This window comes from Ischnura elegans, chromosome X (assembly GCF_921293095.1).
Source record: "Ischnura elegans chromosome X, ioIscEleg1.1, whole genome shotgun sequence".
Lineage (NCBI taxonomy): Eukaryota > Metazoa > Arthropoda > Insecta > Odonata > Coenagrionidae > Ischnura > Ischnura elegans.
In genome coordinates this window covers 119,952,201-119,973,020 of record NC_060259.1, presented here as the reverse complement: position 1 = coordinate 119,973,020, position 20,820 = coordinate 119,952,201, and the positions used below count along the sequence as shown (strand labels likewise).

The 20,820-nt window shown below is 40.9% G+C and overlaps 1 protein-coding gene across 1 annotated transcript in view; it reads left to right on the top strand.

Moving 5' to 3' along the window:
* Positions 1–4,242: 4,242 nt before the first annotated feature.
* The window catches only part of LOC124170860 (A disintegrin and metalloproteinase with thrombospondin motifs 20-like), a 243,360-nt gene continuing 226,782 nt past the window's right edge, over positions 4,243–20,820 (top strand). Inside the window, exon 1 of the mRNA XM_046549869.1 lies at positions 4,243–4,515. The gene's annotated coding sequence lies outside the window, so the exon portion shown is untranslated. The remainder of the gene's footprint in view (positions 4,516–20,820) is intronic.

The following is a 20,820-nucleotide window of genomic DNA, read 5'->3' as shown; positions in this document are numbered from 1 at the left end:
ATTGACTGTTTAAAATAGATGGCATTTACCATTTAATTTTTTATGCTCAGGTAAAATGTAAAAATGAGAGAAAACCATTTACCATGAGGAACCATGAAATGGTTATCATGAAAAAAGAATTTATTTTTAAGAAAACTCATAAAAGTATGCCATTAATTAAGGCTAGTCAAACAGCTGCTCCTGTAGATCCCTCTCTCGAGGGTTAATGAAGATTCACATCGGCATCTTGAATGAGTACCTTCTCTTTGAATATAATTGAAATTTTGTGTAAAACCCCAGTAGTCACAATGATGTATTTTTTTCATTCTTAGTCCAATGGAGAGGGAAGGAAACCTCTGTTTCTACACCCCAAAACTATGGGCATACCCAGCGAGGGCATACAGCTGCCCCACCTTAGAAGCAAAAATCAAAAATGTCTTTTTGGAAAATAATATTTTTTCAAGCTAATAATTTTAAAAATTAATAAAGATTGTTACAGTTTCCTTAAAATGTTAATTTCATTCACCTTTTCCATGCTTAAATCTTACCTACAACTTGAACAACCATGACTTCCCCTCCCCCCCCATAGTTTTGATACTGGGTACGTCCACGGGTCCTTTCTCACTTTGTAAACAGTGGACTTCGAGCACCCAGTAGCCTTCCTAGCTTCTCGGCAGGCCTCACTAATGCTGAGTGATTTTCTGAAGTACGAGAAGACTTTGAGCACCGTCTTTCGCGGCTTATGAGCTTCTCACCTTTTCTCCTCTTCTTTGTATCGGACATATTGGTTGGGCGTGTTACAGCAGAGATAAGTGTAAAAAACACTTCACAATTCTCAAATTCAGCAGGCTACACAACGCTTGTTCACTCCAAAAAATGCAATGACAAACTGAACGCCTTCGTAAATTCTTCCCACGGCCCCTTCGGATTGGGTCGCTTCTGGTGCAGACGTTTTATGAAACCGTATGAAAGGAACTTCAGGAAAAACCCAAGCCCCTTTTTGTAAAAGGCGTGCACTGGATGGGGTAGTGTTTCGCACAGATTATGAGATATTCTCTTTCTTGGTTTCCGCGGTGGGACCGAAACACCCAAGGCGAAAGCATCTTATTTCCAAGCCGCTTGCTTACTTTCGTGTATCAATCCATTGAGATTAAAACACTGCTGTTACGACGTATTAGTATTCTCTGTTTAGGATATCAAACGAATAGATTTATACATTTCATAGAATGCATTGACAAAAAAACTCCTTTTCCTCCCGAGAATTTTCCCTCTACGCGCAAGATTAAGCAAGAAGCCCGGCCCAGCGGCGCCGTAATATTTTTTCTTAAGATCAAAACCTTGTAACTCGCTTCAGAATTGATGTAAGTTATTTATTTTTTCACCAAAAATAACTTTGCAGTTTTGTCCCCATTTGTTACGCAGAGTATGGGGACCTACGACGTAAGAATCATAAGTTAGTAAGCGACTACTTTTTACCTTGCACAAATCAAAATTTTCTTGTCCTAATGAGTGTTACGTCGGCATAACAACATTTAACTCAATATTTGTACAATTGATGAAAACTTTCTATGAGAGAATAGTGTGAAGAATTTTGTGCAGAAGATTCAATTGAATACAGACAACGGTCAGGCAGAAATTGCGAGAAGAAGATAAAGTAAAAAAATACACGTTCCTGACGGAAATTTAAGGAAATGTTTTTTATAGCTTTTTATGTAATTTTTATCGGAAAACTATTGGCACCAATGAATTCAGCATCTATTTCTACATTAGAATGCAATTTTTAATCAGTGCATAACGTAACATTAATTTTTGTGTTGTTATTGACAACACCGGGCTCCTGGCCTTACGGAGATTAACATGGGAAACGATTCTCGATAAGAGCCCATACTGTCAACTAAATGTGGAACGCTCTATAACTAAGTGGCTAAAAACCTCTAATGTAATTATATAAATTTTACAATAAAAGATGATTAAGTTTTTGTAAGCACCCTCTTAAGGCCGTTTTACACGGGGCACGGAATTGCGCAGGTTAGAGCTGCATTAATTTCTAAAATGAAGCGGAATTGCGCGAATGTATGAACGAAATTAGAACAGGGGCTATTTTTCCATCTCTCGTGCACGCATTGTTCTATCAATTTACCGCTTTACGCGACGCAATTTTGACTGCCCCTTAGTACACACGTTAGATTGCACAAGTACGTTCCCCGTGTCAAACGGCCTTTAGAGTGAAATATAATCATTATTCATGTGAAATTCAAATATTACCATATATTTTTTAAAAAATAACTACACGTTAAAACACATAAAAATGGTCAGTAACATTTTTTTAGACGTTTTAATCGGGTGGCCCAGTCTCTCAATCAGATAGACTGTTGCAGGCCTCTGTTGCCGCATTCTTCGTCGAGGTAGGGGGGTGTGCGAGGGTTTTTCAACTTGGTTCGACAGCAGTGGCGTAGCTGTTGTTAATATGAGAAGGAAAAAAAGATCCAGGATTCGCCTAGCACACTCGTTTCACCTTTTATGATATTTAGCTTTCAGTCTGGGCACAAAATGAGAGAGTTGCATTTTTTCTGTAGAAAAATATTAATTTAACAATGCACTTCTAAAATGTAATTAAGTTATGTAGCAAAATGTTGTGTATTATTTCCTATAGTATGGTGTGCTATTCAATCTGGAAGACCCCCACATCCCACAGCCCAGTGCAATGTACCGCCGCTCCGCGGGTGAAAACATCTTATCAATGCTTCCCTCAACATTTGAAACTATTTTACGCGGTGGATCCCCGTCATTCCGCAGAGATGCTTACTGAACTTCAGTTATTTGCTCGCTGTGGAATGCTCGGGCCGCGAATATGGTTATGGAGGATTCTTCCGAGGAAGGACGACAATATGTGCTGTCACACACCACGATTTCAAATAGGTTTGCAAAAGGCGCCACTGGTATCGCTTGCGAGCAGAGCGATACGGATTTCCCGGAGATAAGAGCTGTGAATAGGAATGTTTACCGAAATATGTATTCGTGATGATATAATCAATCCTATTCTTAACTTCCGAACTGACTCCACGGGTTAAAAGTCTAATTTCCAAATAAATTGGAAGTTGAAGAAACATTTCTCGGGATTCCCACCGGGTGTGGTATTGGATTAATTCTCCCAACGTTTCAATGGCTATGTCTGCCATCGTCTTCGGGGGTTAACTTGTAATGGTACTTTTTACGGTACTTATTTATTTATTGATATCCCTGGTTGCCGTTATTGTTGAGTGCGGATGTAGCGATAACGGCAACCAGGGATATCAATAAATAAATAAGTACCGTAAAAAGTACCATTACAAGTTAACCCCCGAAGACGATGGCAGACATAGCCATTGAAACGTTGGGAGAATTAACCCAGTGCCACACCCGGTGGGAATCCCGAGAATTTTTTCTTCGATCTATGCGCCGGGAAAACATGAAATTTTAAATTGTAAGACAATTAATTGCGCAGATCGACGTGCAGGGCATTTTTATTTAGGCCCGATTTAGAAGCTAGAAATTTAATAAATCAGCACTTTGGCTCCCCCGCTCTCCTTGAGGATGACGTTTACTCCTCGATATTGATCGGGGAATATATTCAGGATGAAGACAAATTGTGTCACGAAATTTTAACCCTAGACAGTGTGATACCTCCAGGAATTAAAATAACGAATGATATTTTGGTCAAAAACTCACCATCTGTAGCAAAAGAAACTTTGGCCTAAAGTTTACCCTGTTGCCGGATGCCTCTAATGCATCGTGATCCATGGAAGGCAAAGCATTCGAAGTCATGAGCTAACGAGAGCATCTTGAAACAGGGCAAACTCGCGGCCAATCGGAGCGCTTGGTGCAAAACTTCGGTAGTTAATAAATGGCGCGTGTTTGTAGTAATTTTGTTTCCTACCTGCTACTGCTATCCAGTGTTAAAATGTCATGACATAATTTTTCTTCACTCTGCGCATGAAGCAGTACGGAAATCTACAAAGCTCGTCTCATTCACGTTTACGCATGAATCAACCTTTTGCCGAATAGTTTGGGACCTTCCCTATGTGGTCCCTCTGTTTTAGGCTCGCAATATAATGATTTGTTTGTCGTCCTCTGTCAACTTTCATGGCCGCAATTATGATCATGCAAAGAGTGCCATTGTATTTTCCATGTGGTAAACAATCGCGCTTGTGGTGCGGGAGAAAGAGCATCGCATTTGACAGTGAGCGAAATTCAAGTTCCCTGTCTATCTCTCCACAGAACGGGCATTTTCGCAGTCTGCCGCTGAGTTTCACGGTGGGAGGACCTCGCGAGGGAGGGAAGACGACAGGGTATGGCTGGCAGGCCAGGGTGGGTGGAGAAGTGACTGGTGAAACACGCGCGTGTACCTGTGGGGGCCTTCGCGGTTTGGAACGTTTATATAGACCAAGAGGAGTATTGAATGTGGAAGTGGCGAGGATCCGTGTGTGTGGGTCAACAGGTCAGGTGATGTGAACAGGAGTCGCTTGCAGCGAAGGAAATCTTCACGCAGCGGCAAGGGTGAGTAGTATTGCATACATCATTTATGAGTATATCCTCCTCGGCCCTGGCGTATTGTAAACAATGCATCCACGTTTGAGTTTTTTTCACCACTTGGCCAAGTGAAATGTTTTAATGCATCTAGTTCAGTGCGTCCTGACGGATGACAGAATCTTTCATAGAAATCGCTTATGTTGTTTGGTATCATCTAATTAACTAGAAAACATAAATTCAGATTAAAATAATTGTAGATATGTCCCGGGACTGAGGAGGATACGTTAATGAAGACTATTTTATGTTTAGCTTCGGTTGACGGTCACTGTCAACAAATCACTACGTTTACTAACTCAAGAGCTCTCAAGAAGAGGTTACAAATATTTTTTTGGAAAGGATTTGGAGAATGGTCTTTTTTAGTGATAGAAACGGTGAATCCTCCGTGTTATTGTAGACTCGGGTGGGGAGATATCGCTCTGTGATTAGGCGGCGAGACCAATAGGTTAAACACTGGAAGACACTCTTTAGGAAGGAAGAGAACCAATTCATTTTGATTAAGAAAAAGAATGTCCGTAATTTTAGTGGCATTGAGGGTATTAATCGCAAATTTAATTTATTCTTTATCCCCATTGACGCTCTCACGGCACGGATAAGTTGAGCAATTGGCAAAGAAATGACAATGGTTTAAGCTATCAATGACATCCAAAATATTTCCCTTTTAAGGTAGAGTAGACGAGGGCAGGCGAGAAGGGGAAATTCCCAGCCACCATGATACTTAAAAGTGACCTTGCTGCGTTAATTTAACGGAAATATTTATGGAAATGCGAAATCAACACATTTTTATATTTTGAGAATTTCAAATGCCATCCATGAAAGGCATTTTTTAACTTAAAAATTCATTAGTAGTTCTGAATGCGGCAAAATGAGATAGTTTCGGTCGATCAACAGAGAAGATATAACACTGTATCAATTCCTTCCCGTAATTCATAGGTACCCATCCTAAATGGATAGTATCAGAAATATGGAATTATTTACCGTTAGAACAGGTGTTCTAACAAAGAATTTTAGAATCAAATAATGCTGAAATTGGCTACTGAAATTCATATTCCGATTCGATTGAAATTTGTAAACAATATAATCACTGCGTTGATATTTGAATTCTGAAAAATATTTTAAATGAAGCACTCATCATTGAATTAATTTGCATAACGCGTACTCTTTCACCTTATCTTTAACAACCACTAATTAACTTCGAAAATTTTGCAAAGCTAATATATACCGTGCGCGTCCCGCTTGAGTTTAGAGTATATTTATTCTGAGGTTTGGGCAAAGAATTTTCCTTATGAGGAGATTCCAATGGCCGACCGGAAGTAAGGGAACCCTTGATGCTGACCGCGGGGTGTGAGTGCAGCGAGCAACCGTGGCAGCCGTAACATTCTCGCTCGGTCGGATGCGGCGTCGTCTCCTTCCGCGCACCCACTCGCTTGCATTCAATTCACATTGCCGCTCTTCCTCGTCTGCGCCGTCAAACGCCAAACAAATGCTCTCCCGAATTGTGGGAATGCGGACTAGACACACTACAGCCGTGGGCGTGTTTCGTGCGTTTCGTGTGTGACCTGGCGTGTTTCGTGTGTTTAGTCGTCGCAGAGTACAATAGCAACGCACGCTTCTGCGTGGGGAATCGGAGCGATTAAGACATGATTTAGAGGAGAGAGCGGTGGTCGCCCGAAATCCGAACTGTTGGCCCTTCATGAGAGGAGGCACCTGTCCGCTCCCTACATAGAAGCTTCATTTACGCTGCCCCTTCCCGTGCAGTTTATTAAAGAACAGCGGAAAGAGCGACCCAATAATTCTTAGTACGAGGCGCATATTTTATGTCAAGTACCGTTTTGAAGCGTTTTAGATAAAAGCCCACACTTTTAAATACGTTTCCACATGATTTTCGTCACTATGAAGGCACTTTTCGTTTGGAACAACAAGCCATTGAATACCGTCGTCGTAGAAAATTGCCAAGTGACTACCACTTATCTTTTTTGTCTCTAGAAACATCTAAGAGGTCAGCGCCGTGATGACGATGAAAGAAACAAAATTTTAAATTCGTTACAGTTTATTTTATATTTTAAAGCGGTACCTACTGAAAAAACGCGCCTCGTATTTACTGCATGACATTTACTCTCGTTAGGAATACTATTGAACGGACATGAATCTTACTTGATCTCAAATTTAATTTTGGTTAAGAGACGTAATAATAGCTCCTCCAGATATTCGAATAACTTGTCCGTCGTCGACGCGAGTGGCGACTTTTCTCAACCAATTGAAATGCACTGCGAGTCAAAACACATCTAGAGGTGCACTAAATATCCCTCTTCTGCAATATTATTTTAGTTGGGACTAAGTGTGCGAGTAAATGTGATTTGCAGTCAAATTCTGAATGGTAAATACAGAGATATTCATCTGGAATGAATAATAAAGCAATCTATTCTCGCAAACCCTGTTAAAAACTGCATCGTTTTCAATAGCAACATCTAATAGCATTGGAAAGCCAAATACTATTATTTTCAAATATAAGAAATCCATTACTCCGACATTAAAGAGCCAATTAATGTTTCATAATGTTGGCGATCCATTGTTCTTGCTATGAATTATAATGCTTTTGGGAGTTTCGTGAGCCAAACTTTTCGTCATTCTCGTGAAATTGATGGAATTTAGCTTTAATTGCGGCCTTTATATACTAACAAATGAAAAAACGCAGTTAATTCTCCCGGAAGCCGCGGCATTCCGACTCCTCTGCATTAAAAGATGATTCTCTTCTCTACGAATCCAAGTTTAGTGGATGATACGTAGATGCGTGGAAGCTTGTGTGCTGTTAATGTCGTAATTGCATTTTCTTGAATGAAACTGATCTGCAAAACGACTAAAGCATAGTCAAATTTGGAATTAATATTTTCTTTTAATTTATATGATGCAACAATTGTTTTGCTTTGATTTTTATTATATAAACGGATATAAAAATATGGCTACGAACCTATTTTTGGGGAAATTACCTCGTGATGGCTTTGGCAGAGGAATGTTGATGTACAGCAGGCCGGCCGTAATTTTTCAAAATTTGGAAGAGTTAGGTTTTACTTGTCTCAAAACAACTAAAATGAAGTTCATATCCATGTGCTATAAACAGGTCAATTTCAAGTAACTGGAGTTTCGAGAGCCCTCAGTAGTTTAAACCCAAGTTTAGTTTTTTTGGGACTGAAAAAAGTCTGTCCCGATGAAAAACGTGATTATTTTAAGACCGAAAAATATTTTGTTTTGACGCATCTCTCAGCTTTCATGATACATAGATTCCCCGCAACCCGACCTATATAGAGCATTAGTGGAGTTTATTAAAGCCTTGCTGAATGGAAGTATTTGTGCTGTTTGGTAGTTCATGGCTTGAGGTTCTCTCCGCCAAGCATAGAGGAGTTTACCTCGCTAGGTGAAACACACCATTTTTGGACTAACTCTTACTTGAACTCTTGAATATGGGAACTGTCATCATGATGCGTCAAATTGTGCGAATGACTGAGCGTAAAATAGACTTAAATTAAATGTCGTTGTGAAAATAATACAACCTCTCGTTCAATCTGTTATAACAAAACAGTTCATTACATAAAATTGCCATTAAACAGAACCTACATATGTTGGTAAAACATAAAAATAACCACATTAAAAATTAATTCCGAGTCAGAAAGAAACCTACGAAAATTGAATTGGGTAAAGACTTTTTATTCAATGTTACATATCTACAGCTACATTCTACACTTCGTCGCCTAAATACGCGTTTGACGGTGGGTTTTGGGACACCGGTCGTTTACAATTAAAAAAGGAGGGACGAAGCACCTTCTGACTGACTTGTGAGCTCCACCTAGAGCAGGGGTCTCCAAACTACGGCCCGCGGGCCGGATCCGGCCCGCTAAGGTTTTTCATCCGGCCCGCGCACTCGTTTCAAGTTACTAGGGTCACGAAAATAATGCATGATGGCAACTGTCATCTGAGAGCATGCCTCCCGTCTCGAACGAAAGCGTCAGAGTCCTCTGTGAATATCGGCGGGGACATCGCAGCGAATGCACGTAGGCATAGTGGCGGCAAGAGGGTGAAGGGGGGCTATGATGAGTCGACCTTTGGAGAACATCACTCGTGCTTCCCTTTGACAAGGGTCACCCCTGCCCCCCCCCTCCCTTAACAAACTCCTTTTTGGCTCCGTGCCGCCTTTGGGGGCTGCATCCCGCAATGGGCAGAGTCGAGGATTGGATATCCCCTCTCGTTCCCCCATCTTCTTCTTCATTCTTCCTCTCCTCCTCCTCTTTTCCTGTTGTCTTCGCCACTCCACAGAATGGGGGAAAGGCACTTGTGCCACTTAAACCTAGCCCTTGTCTTCCTCCCCGCTAGATCGCTCCTTTACGTCGTTTTATTTTTGCCTTTTTTCCGCCCTCTTTCCCATTCTTGGCCTCCTCCTCCCTCTTCAGCCGGATACTCCCCGAAGTGCTGTAACCGGAGGGTGTTCGGCGCCCGCTTTGTCGGTGTGGCGCGTGCCCACGGAGAAAAAAATGTTTCCGGGCGCGGAGATTTTTGCGGATCGGGCAGAAAAAAATTTACGAGTCCCTTCTCGTAGCCGCTGGGAGTCGTCAAGGCGGTCGTGTTACAAGGTTCCTTCGTGACTGACTTTCTCTTCACAGATTTGTGCGCGCTTAAGAGCAACATCATGTAAAAATAGGATCGGATTACAAGGTCATGCGTACGCTTAAGCTGGCTGAAATATAAACAACGTCGCCTACACCACCTCGGTTGTCCATCGTTTAAAATTGTGTACACTGGTAATACTCCTTACGTTGCCGACAGATTCACGCGGGAATAACTTAATTATACAATTTCAACCCGGATTTATATTCCCCGGCACAGAACCTCACATCTAAACTAATATTCCATAATAATATGCTGTTTTTTCGCATTAATTACTCCTATTAAAAACTTTGATTGTAATTTTTTCAATTTATTATTCACTGTGAATACATTATATACTAAATTTCAATCTAATAAGGTATTCTTTATCAATACCGACATTACAATTGGTAAATGAATTGTAAGTAGAAGTCAAGAAAATTAATAGTCTACGTCCTTACGTCAAGCAAAAAATATGACGATTATTGTGTTGCTTTTGATGAAGATAGTATACCAATTTCTGGATATTATTTTCTTGAATAGACGAACAGAATTAAATGAAGCATGCTGTATCGGAAATAGTTTATTTGTTGTTACTTATGAATTGTCCTCGAAATAATAACGCAATGTTCTTATAAATTCTTTTTTGAATTCAAAAGTCACCTGTTAGCATCTTGGGCCCGCGGAACAAATTAAAAACATGATCTTTATGTGAAGATGTCAACTTGAATATATTCGGTCTTTAATTTGAATCTTAATTTTTCTTGGGGGAATGATGCATTTAGACTCATTCGTGCAGTTCAGTTTCTTTTTTAACACTCGCTGCTAGTAAAATAGAATGAATATATTCTGCCTTTAATTTGAATCTTAATTTTTTTGACGTTTCGATCTCGACATCTCCCGTTACGGAAGCTGCCGCTACTGTGCCCTGCTGACAGTCGCCGCGAATTTCGTGAATTTACCTTGTGCTTACGCGCGCGAGTTTCTTTTTACTGTGTGCATCGTTAAAACCAAATTGAATAAAGAATTTGCGTCGCAAAAGCCTTGAAAAAACCTCGCCGACCGATTCCCGCTCTTTCATCTGCAGCAGGCCGACTAGTCACGGACGCTGAAAAAGCAAATTTATTTGCATAAATGTTAGAATGCCGCTTTTGCAATGACCTGCCATCATCGCTGGAAGATGACTGCTCAACCACATGGATGAGTCTTCAGTACTCCCCAATTTCTGCGCCTGAATACACCACTCCGGCCGAAATTGCAACCATCATCAAGAATCTGAAGAGAAAATCTGCGCCCGGCCCTGATGGGATTAATAATCGTCTACTCAGAAATCTCCCCAATCAAATGGTTACGATTTTAAGCCGATTTTTCAATTCACTCTTTCATATTTCCTATTTTCCGACTGTGTGGAAGCTAGCTTTGGTAATTATGCTCCCAGAACCGAACAAACCGCCGTCCGATCCCAAATCTTACCGCCCGATTAGTTTACTTAATACATTATCAAAGCTCTTTGAATCTGTCATTCATTTTTCGGCTCCGTACGTTCCTCGAGGAAAATAAAATTATCCGGCCCGAGCAGACTGGCTTTCGACAACACTCCGCAACAACGCATCAGATGCTCCGATTGGTCGAGAATATTACATCTGGATTCAACAGCAAGCTGATCTCGCATGCCGTCTTCCTGGACTTAGAAGCCACTTTCGACCGGGTCTGGACCTTGGGCCTAATCTATAAGCTTTCCTCCCTTGAAATTCTCTTATACCTCATTAAACTGATCCAATCCTTTTCCTCAGATAAAACCTTTTTCGTCCAAATTAACTCCTCACCCTCCCGATTCCATCCCATTTCCTCCGGCGTTCCGCAAGGAGCAATCCTTTCCCCTACCTTATTTAACCTGTTTGTCAACGATACCCCAACCCATCCGCAAACCCACCTTTATCAATACGCAGACGATACAACCATCCTGGCTCAAGGTTCAGATCCGCACCGGACTGCTGATACCATCCAAGAACATCTAGACGCGTATGAAGATTGGGCTGAAGACTGGAAGCTGAGCGTGAATGCTGGAAAATGTACACACGTCGTTTTTTCAAGAAGACCGAAAGCCGGCGAAGGCCATCAACTATTCTACGGAAACATACGAATCCCAAAGAGCCAAACAACAAAATACTTAGGCGTTCTTCTAGACAAAAGACTGACGTAGGCTAGCCACATTAAATCCCAAACGGATAAATCAACCGGAGTTCATGCAGCTCTATTCCCGCTATTGAAGGCAAATTCCCCTCTAGCATTAAAAACAAAATTGCTTCTTTACAATTCCACCATAAAACCTCTGCTTTCCTACGCCTCACCAGTGTGGCTTCACGCAAGTGCTACGCACTTGAAGAAAATCCAAACGTGCGAAAATAAAATAATTCGTAAAATTATAGGCGCTCCATGGTTTATAAGCAATAGGCAAATCCGCAATGATCTTAATTTATCTCCAATTTTAATATTCTTAAAATCTGCTCTTACGAAATTTCAACATTCTTTTGCAAAAACAAATAACAAATTATTATGCAACTTATGGGACTATGCTATTCCTAATACCTTTACTCACAGAACCCCTAAATGTGCCCTAATCCCTTGCCATATCCCTTTTCCCAATTAACCCCCGCAATGCCCGGATTGAAACTTCAACGAAAATGCAAGTATAGTATATAAACCACCGCAACTCCAGAAAGCCGAAGAAGACAGCTGATTGGCTGGGAGCTTCGACCACCAGTATTAAAGAAATCTCCGCTTGGCTTGGCTCTTAATTTTTTTGAGGAAATTCGTTTCGACTGTTTCTTGCGGTTCAACTTCTTTCTAAATACTGGTTGCTAGTAATATATCATGAATCTTTTCTGCTTTTTAATTAGAATCTTAATTTTTTGGGGTTATTAAATATTTCGACTATTCCTTGCGGTTCTACTTATTTCTAAATACTCGCTGCTAGTAAAACATGTCGCCCTCTCTCCGCGCCGTTGCGAACTTCAGTCGCGGTCGACTCTCCTCGTTCTTTTATACAATTTTTTGGCTTGTCCACCACGGTGTCTTCTTCAGATGCGCCCTGATTCGGTTAAACCGTGGACATGGCGTCCGAGACAAAGTACACGCCGCGCATTACGGCCGCGCGTTACGGACTACGCCCCCTCCCTCCCACTCCGGAATGGCATTCCAGCAGGGTGTTTCAGAGTCTCCCTTTCCGAGCGGATCGGGAGACTTGACGCGGATTCTACGTCACTTACTATCGGCCAGGCAATCCGTGCGTTTCAGACTGGCCTCCTATCGACTCAAGGCCGGCTTTCCGATCGGATAGAAGTCGAGTGGGCTAGAGGTGCCGGAAATTCATTCCGGTGGCGAGTGGAGATATGTTATAATATTGTTTTTTATGAAGTATTATAACATAGTATCTATAATAAAATCTTACCACTTTATTTCATGAGTTCTGATATATGTGGATATTCTGATAGAGTAATATAGGTGTAAGCGACTTTAATTCTCGTGTAAATTAGACGATAAATGAGCAGACTGTATCACTGACGGTGCAAGGTCGTTTGCATTGTTATTTGGACGAGTAATTTGGCAAAAAGAAAGGGAAACAAGTTGGAATGCATGGCGTAATGACTTACCAATATGCAGGTAGCATATGCATTGAATATACGTGTCCGTGGGTTAGGAAGTATAACAATTTGTCTAGTTTGAAATGATTGTCTGTGTGACTTGGCATCGTAGTTACATCGAAATTAGACGTGGTTATGTACCTAATTCAGTTGATTCCATGGTGTACATTCTAAATATTCATTTTAATATGAAATATTAGTCCAAGCATAACGAGAATAGCCGCGGTAACAACTATACGGAAGCTCCCTCATACCATCTTGTTTTTAATACGCCACAAATTTCGACCCAATAGCAAGGTGGCGCAGTGGGATAAGGTAGGATGCAGTGAGGCAGAGATCATGAGGTCGATTCCCTATTGCAGCGAATAATTTTTTCCTTGTTGAATTATCGCACACTGAAATATAATTTAGAAGATATCTTTAAACGTGCATTGATAGCAACTGTTTGTCATTTTCGTACCAAATAAGATGGTGTTATAAAAATAACCGAGAACGTGCAAAACAGTTAACCAACAAACCAAATTATTTTGCTTTTTTTAACGTACATAACTCAAGCCATTACTAATAATGGACACTATTCAACCTATTTTCATCGCTGTATTTCCTTCCAGCGTACCTCCACTTGCACGGAAAATTTGTAAGACGTTTACGGCATATCAAGAAGGCCATATCATCATTTATGATGATCAATATTCATATTTAATTCAGATTCTGAATGAAAATCTGACAATTTGGTTAAAAAATAGAGTAAGTAAAATACATGTTGTTGGAAAGAATTATGGATTTCGCGACTACCTGTAGTTTAGTTCTTAAGAACAATCAACTATGCTCTCACGAAAATGAAAGAACTAACTCGTTAAAAATTTTCCTTCATTCCCGTAATTTGCTCAAAAGGACATGGCATTACGTTAAAAAAACTACTGACGAACAATTCTAAAATAATTTTTCCCGGCAACAACGTCAATTGTGTGACAATGCATCAATTAGCACTTATATATGCACGTATATACCTTTCGCCTCCCTTGTCAAGTATCAAATCTTGCGGGAGGTTATTTTCGCTGGTCATTTGTCACTTGAAAATTGTGACGTTTTCTCGTTTCCCGTTTAGGATGACTGTTGACGTCATACCAAAAGCGGAACGCTTTCCGATAGTATGTGTGAAACGCACGGAAGACGAGCGTAGGATAGGTTACCGATCGACTCGGAATGAATCCGTTTCCGACGCCACCAATCCTATGAGACTCTGAAACACCCCCCAGGATCACTTGAGCGCGTGTATTGTTCCGAACATCCTCTCTCCCGCCCTCTGGAAGAGGAGGAGGATGCACATTAGGGTTGGGCCGAAAAAAGTTTTTTTTCCTGATCAAATTTGACCTATGCGGGAAAGTTGCGAAATGATATAAGGATCTCGCACAGAAATTTATTTTCAAATCGGATAATATTAACCACTGCCGCCCGAGCTCTTAAGTTTAAAATTTTGCGAAAAATCAGGCTGATTTCAGAATCATACGGCTATGAAGACGAATTTTATGAAAATATGGGATAATGGATAATATCAAAGAGTGGATACATGTTTATAGTTTATGAAAATGACATTTGAAGTTTTTTTGACAAAATCTATGGTTAAAAAAATGTCTATGAATTTACAACAAAATTAGAGTATAGACCACCCGCACAACCCAACTCATTTTGCCTACATTTCTAAAATTCCATTTGGGGGCTAAATTGCACGTAAAATAATATTTATTTCGATTGAATTTCATTTATTATCAAATAAGTCACCATATGGTAGTAAATAATCCCACAAAAAGTAATAATAAGGTAAATTATTTGAAATTAACGTCAATCATAATGATGAATAACGTACCTGTGGAGCTATTTTCAACAAGAAATTCAGCCAAGGCTGAGAAAGAACAGAACCTGGACACCAAGCATTTCAGTAAGTAGCTCTCTGTTAGTTTCGTAAAGAAACTACCCAGAACTCACCACGAGGAAGAGACCACCATCGAGTTCCACCCGTGTCCCCCCCCAGCCAACCTTCCGAAGGACACGATTGTGAAAGCACTTCAATTACTCTGACAAAATTATTTTGTGACTTTTTTCAAATTTTGGCTGAATTTCTCCGTCTCTTATGCATGATAATGCCCATCCATACCTGCGTTCTATACTGCACACGGATTTTGATGCTAACATTATCATTTGGACCATCCTTTCAACTGCTTGTGTATGGAAGGGAAAAGGTACCTCTAATACAGATCTTTCCGTAACAAGGTCTTCCAAGTTTTTGTTTGTCATCCCAGCTACTATTGGTGGTCGAGTTACCTCAATTGGTTCCCAGTCAACCAAGTCAATATAACTTCGAGCGTCGAAGTTTAGAAGGATTTTGTGCTTTCCCGGTGAATGGACTGAGTGAAGAGTTCATTCACAGCCTTGAGGACGATGACCGAGTCGGACATCGACACGTCGGCAGATATGGAGTTCCTGTCCCGGTGGCCATCCCGAAAACTCTTCACTCCGTAGAAGGTTAGCTTTGGAAAATTCGAATTTCCTCAATTCCTCCTGCTGAGTTTCTCTCGATTTCAATGTATTTTTTGATGGCCATTGCGCGAATTTGTCTGCGTTCATCGGCTAACATTGCAAGCGGAATATTCTCTGGGTGAGCAAAATTACATTTCCCTGAATCATAGAGTAGCGGCGTAATTTGATGTCTCTATCTATATATTTCAAATGAAGAATCATTTTCATAATATGCTTCGGGCCTTCTGTTCAATATTGTCTCAATTTTATTGAAAACCGAATTGGAGCGTAAACTTCGATAACAAATTTTGCCAGGGTCATTCATCAGTTCTTTTGACGGTGCTGAAAGATAGTTCATTGCAATGAAGCAGGCAAACAAACCAATGCAAAGGTCTTCTTAGGGTTATTTCCATTCTCCTGATTACTCCGGCATGGCTTCCGGTGTTAACCTCAGTTCCATCGCACACGATTGCTTGGAGTCCATCGATTATGATCATTTCCTCCCCTGGAAAATTCGTGATGGAATCTTAAGGCCGTTTTACACGGGGCACGGAATTGCGCAGGTTAGAGCTGAATTAATTTCTAAAATGGCGTGGAATTGCGCGAATGCATGAAAGAAATTATAACAGGGGCTATTTTGCCGTCTCGCATCCACGCATTCTCGCATGTGTTCTAGCAATTCACCGCTTTACACGACGCAATTTCGATTGAGCCTTCGCACGTACGTCTGATTGCGCAGTTTCGTGTACCGTGTAAAGCGGACTTTAGAGGCCAATAGCTTTGCTGACACATGGGGTGACATGCCATAAGTATCGTGAACCGGGCTCTTGAACTAGAGTTACATGCTCCTCACCTATTGTTTTTCACTTTGCTTTCGTTCATAGTCAATCAAAGTCTTTCCTCTCGTCGAAGTAAAGCGCTTGCAGTTAAACAGTTCCCACGTTCCTCAAAAGAGACGTGCGCAATCTTTCTCTTTCCCTTCTAACCATGTTCTTGTCAACAAATAGCACATCGACTCCTTGGGTAACCAACCCGATATCTATTAGATGCGCAGATGCAAGTGCTGCAGAGGTATGGTTTGATATGCAGAATTATTCACAGGATGATGCAAATCTCTCCTTCACTTGCAATACATAACTCTCCGTTTAATGTCATTTCATCACTTGAGTCTTCCGAACAGAAGTGTTATGACAAAATAGGGTGGAACATTCGGGTGTTCCTTTTTTCATTCCTGCTAAGCCTCGTCTTCCTATTTTTGGTCTCCTGCACATCGATGGCGCCTATCTTCATTTTCCTGCCACTTCTCTGTCCTTAGGGAATTCCCATTCTAAACTAGGCATTTTCGAAAGAATATCACAAACAGAATAAGTCTCACTAAAGCAATTTACATGCCGCAACATCAAAAAGCTGACGTGCGTGACGAAGAAAGTCTTGCATAAGGTCAATGAAAGCATTCTTGTTGACAGATCGAAGAATATTGCGATTATTTCCATGATATTGAAAATTCGTCAATTTGCTATATCCAACAACAGGGATAGAGGATCAATGCCTTCAATGGCATAAGCCACTGTCTCCGCGATTCCCGGTAGAGAAATAATGGTATTTTAACTTTCTTCTTCAATGTACCGAGAGTACAAAAACATTTTCACTATCTCTTCATAAGTGGGAAAATCATTACCCGTGAAATTTTCAGGTGCAACAAATATCACGCACTGCACTCCACACCTGGTACGCTTTCCCTCTATTCTAACCATTGCGTCAATCCTCCCATAATCCTATGGCAGGTTGGTTGGGGGACACGGGTGGAACTCGATGGTAGTCTCCTCCTCGTGGTGATTTCTGGGTAGTTTCTTTACGAAAGTAACAGAGAGCTACTTACTGAAATGCTTTGTGATCAGGTTCTGTTTTTTTTCTCAGCCTTGGCTGAATTTCTTGTTGAAAATAGCTCCACAGGTACGTTTTTCGTCATTATGATTGACGTTAATTTAAAATAATTTACCTTATTATTACTTTTTGTGGGATTATTTACTACCATATAGTGACTTATTTGATAAGAAATGGTCTATACTCTAATTTTGTTGTAAATTCATAGACATTTTTTTAACCATAGATTTTGTCAAAAAAACTTCAAATTTCATTTTCATAAACTATAAACATGTATCCACTCTTTGATATTATCCATTATCCCATATTTTCATAAAATTCGTCTTTATAGCCGTTTGATTCTGAGATCAGCCTGATTTTTCGCAAAATTTTAAACTTAAGAGCTCGGGCGGCAGTGGTTAATATTATCCGATTTGAAAATAAATTTCTGTGCGAGATCCTTATATCATTTTGCAACTTTCCCGCATAGGGCAAATTTGATCAGGAAAAAAAACCTTTTTTGGCCCACCCTAATGCACATGGCCTAACCGGCGACAAGCCCCCGCCCCACTCTCTCGCTGAACAATCCGCCCCCCTCTCGGCGTTAAATCCTTTTTCCCGCGGAGGAGCCCGTAACACCATGCCCGCGTCGGCGTCGAGCGCACACTCGTAGTGTACGCGGGGAAAGTCCGAGTCAGCGCGCTCCGAAACATCCGACGAACGACATGCGGACAGCGTTCTTCATAGATGCCCCGTTTACACCACGATCGTGCCGACGTTGATCGCGACTACTGCACGTTTACACGTCTAAAAGTTACCATCGTAACTCAGTGCTGTCCTCGTTGTGGAATTGTGTCAGATAACAACTGACGACGACACTGCGTGAGAAAATTGAAATCCTGGAAATTAAGAAGCAAAAGAATATGAATGTTTTCATGTGCTAAAACTGAAGCTAGACCGAACTATCGGTAAAACGTTAAAGAATGTAGGTTTCTTTATGGGAATCTATCCAAAGTTTAGCAATATTCATGCGGTAAAGACAGTAGATATGTCTCCTTGCTACGTTCCAAATTGGAATATTTTGCTAACTGGTCACTTTATTATAATATCGACTCAATCCGGATTGAACGTGTCCAAAATAAATTTTTCAAATTAAATAATTGCGATTTATTAATCTCTTTGTCTGATTACAACACTTCATATATTCTTTCCCTAGTTAATTTGAAAACTCTTGCTCGACCAAGGATCCTCCAATAAAGGCATATTCCTCTACAAAATTATCAATTAATATTTAGATTGTTCCTATCTCCTTTATTAGTAACTTTTAATGGATCCCGTCATAGCTATATAAATCCTCACCTGCTTGTTTTTAATTACCATAGAGCAAATTATGTCTTCAACTCCCAGCTATGATGAGATTAAACTAAAACTAGTCACAACAGTCCGTGAAGTCTTTAAGAAACTAGATTCTTCGAGAGAATATGTCAAAACATTCAAGAATATTCACGCATTAAAGACAGTACATATTGCTGTTATAATTTAACTAGAAAAGGCTTGGATTTCGGCTTGATTCGGCACAAGCATTGATATTTCCATGTCCTCATTTAATGTTATTGTTATTTCTGGCGAATTTTATTGTGAAGTCCTGTATACAATGATTTAATTGGTTAACATTTTGTGCATGTTTGTTATTTTCCATCATCTGTGAAGTATAATGTAAGGATACATGGTTATGGGTTAACCTGTAAATAAAGAAATGCATAAAACTGTTATAGTACAGAATATCCGATATCATTTGGTAAATAGAACATCAGAAAAAACTTTCCCCTAACTTCCTTCCATTACCTGCTGAATAATGTCTTCAATCGATGCCATATATCTTTGATATATTAGAGTTATTTATGAAATATCAGTTATTGAATAAAGATTGCAACGGCGCGAAAGAATCGTATATGCATCGATCTTCATTTCCTAACTCTTTTTTCTTGGCACACTAGCGCTAACCATCGTAAGTTCGGCAGTGTTAGGTACTAAGGCCTACGATGGTAACTCTGCGCGTTTACACGACGTTTTGAGGTTACGATCGTAAGGATCAACGTCGCGACGATCGTTGTGTAAACGGGGCAAGAGCTTATGGCGTTCCTCGACAACTCGCCCGCGGCAACCTCTCTCTTTGCTTCTCTATCTCTCGCTCCCTCCCCTCCGCTTCTTCCACCTCCCCTCCAAAGCGCCATCCGACGCTGTCTCCCGTTTTTCCTTTTTTTATATCCCCTCCTCCCCTTCGTTTTTTTTACGATCCCAGCCACACGACTCTCGACACCTGTTACGTCCCTTTTCCCGTTCGAGATTTTTTGAAGTGGGATGGGAAGGGGAGCGGAAGGGTGGGGTGGGCCGGGAGTTTTTCTGGGGGAATGGGTTGGGACGGTTTCTTGATGGGGGAAGGGTATAGGGGGGTGGTGGTGGAAAGGGAGTCGTTGGTCGGTCCAGGGAGTTACAGGAGGGATATACAGAAGTTATCGCTCTCTCCAACCTTCGCCCATCCCAATTATTTTCTTTGAATCAACCCCTGGGAAACACCCCTTCGGGCCCCCCACCCCTCTAGCCAACTACCCTATCCAGCATCTTTTTTTCCTCTCGGACGTTTAACCACTGTTCCTCTTTTTCCGGCTCAAAGGTATTTTTTACATTTATTTTCTCGTTCCTCCCTTCCCGGCTTCAAGTGGAGAAGTGGATATCAACACCTCCATTTATCCCGGCTATCTGTCCCCATCCTGTTTCAAGGAATCGCTTTTAAGGACTGGCCCATATCAGGAAGCGACAGGTTTCTCCTATGTCCGCGTGTTTTGCATCCTTTACACTTTTCTCCCCATGGTACAAGATTTTTCTCCTCTTTCCTCTAATATAGTTGTTATTAAAAATCTCAAGGTATAATCGAAGTAAAATTTCGGCCATTTCGGAACTTCTTGTGAATAATAGAGTGGTTTCCTATTATTTTTTTATCGCCTAAATCGAATGATTATTACTCCTGGAGTGCGTATTGCACGCTGTTAGATTTTTAAATGACAATAACTATTTTTCGCGATTAAAAAAAGTGAAAATTTTCAAGCGCGCAAAAACGCGACGCGTAAGTATGAACGCCGGGTAATCTCTCCGCGTGACGTATTTCTGGTTCCCGTTGCCGCCCTGCGAGGTGACCTTGAGGCGAGGCTTAGCGCTGATACGACGCAGGCTGCTAGCGGGTAGCCTAGTACCCTGCTGGCTCGTAGCGCTTGGCTTAAATAAGAATTATTAATACCTTCTGTAACGAAGATAACTTTCCGACCTTAGCCAGTTTTAATGTGATTGTTAAGACATGTTTCCCTGAGCTCTGCGCCTCATGCATGCATTGGTAACCTCAGACGATGTATAACTCCTATCTACTCGTATAGAAACTAGGTCTCTGTGACGTCACATGGAGTGGCATCGCATGGGCGCTAATCTGGCCCTTTTCAAATGAGGATAAAAATGGACCATTGCCATTCGTCTAACCCGGTATTTCTAAAACAAAATAATTTGTAATTTATGAATACACTAATGGTGGGTAACGAATCGCAATAAATGCCTATCCTTTTCTTTG